Here is a 731-nt window from a genome sequence, read left to right on the forward strand (position 1 = left end):
CGTAATCTGTACGTACTGATTAATGGCAGTGTCTCAGCATCTGATATAGTTTGTTGTTCAAAAGCTCTCAAATGCGTATACATGGCGTCTCCCTCTATCAATATTAATTTTGTTGTCCACCGTGACACGGGGCTCAACCACCTTTCGCACAGCAAAGCTGAAAGACTCAAAAAAGCACATTGGCTTTACCTCGAAACATCGTCAACAAATAATAAATTGCCGTTTGATATTACAATGCAACACTTACCAAGTAATTCCGCGAATAAATTAACGATCATACACGATCATACACCTGTCTGACGCAAACACACATACCAGGGTCAAATTCAATGAGTGGTCAGAGCGGGTCTTGAACCCGAGATCTCCGGATCTCAAGGCAAGCGCCCTAACCACTGGGCCACACTGCCTCCTCTTCATCGTTGATTGACCAGCTCCCAACGTCAGTGGCTTCATAGCTCAGTTGGTTAGAGCGTCGCACTGTTTCGCGAGGTCACGGGTTCAAACCCCGTTGAAGTCCTGAAATTTTCAGGCTTCTTTACTCAATTGCAAAAATTGCGTTCATAACTGCGAGGATCATAGCCTCACTTGACTACTACTAATGCACTGCAACTGAACTATGTTTTCTAGTGACCATTGTATAACTCTTTCTGTAGCAATTTGAACATTGCTTAGCTCTCCCTTCTCAACCGTTTCAGAGATGTTAGTGTCATCTACGTATTTCCAAAAGTGTG

At 43.6% G+C, this 731-nt stretch overlaps 1 non-coding gene across 1 annotated transcript; it reads left to right on the forward strand.

Annotated features, from left to right (window-relative positions):
- The first annotated feature begins 445 nt into the window (after positions 1 to 445).
- On the forward strand, positions 446 to 517 carry Trnat-ugu (transfer RNA threonine (anticodon UGU)). The gene has a single exon. It is a non-coding gene; the product is annotated as a tRNA-Thr (tRNA).
- Positions 518 to 731: the final 214 nt, after the last annotated feature.

The sequence above is a fragment of the Montipora foliosa genome, chromosome 12, assembly GCF_036669935.1.
Source record: "Montipora foliosa isolate CH-2021 chromosome 12, ASM3666993v2, whole genome shotgun sequence".
In the NCBI taxonomy this organism is placed as follows: domain Eukaryota; kingdom Metazoa; phylum Cnidaria; class Anthozoa; order Scleractinia; family Acroporidae; genus Montipora; species Montipora foliosa.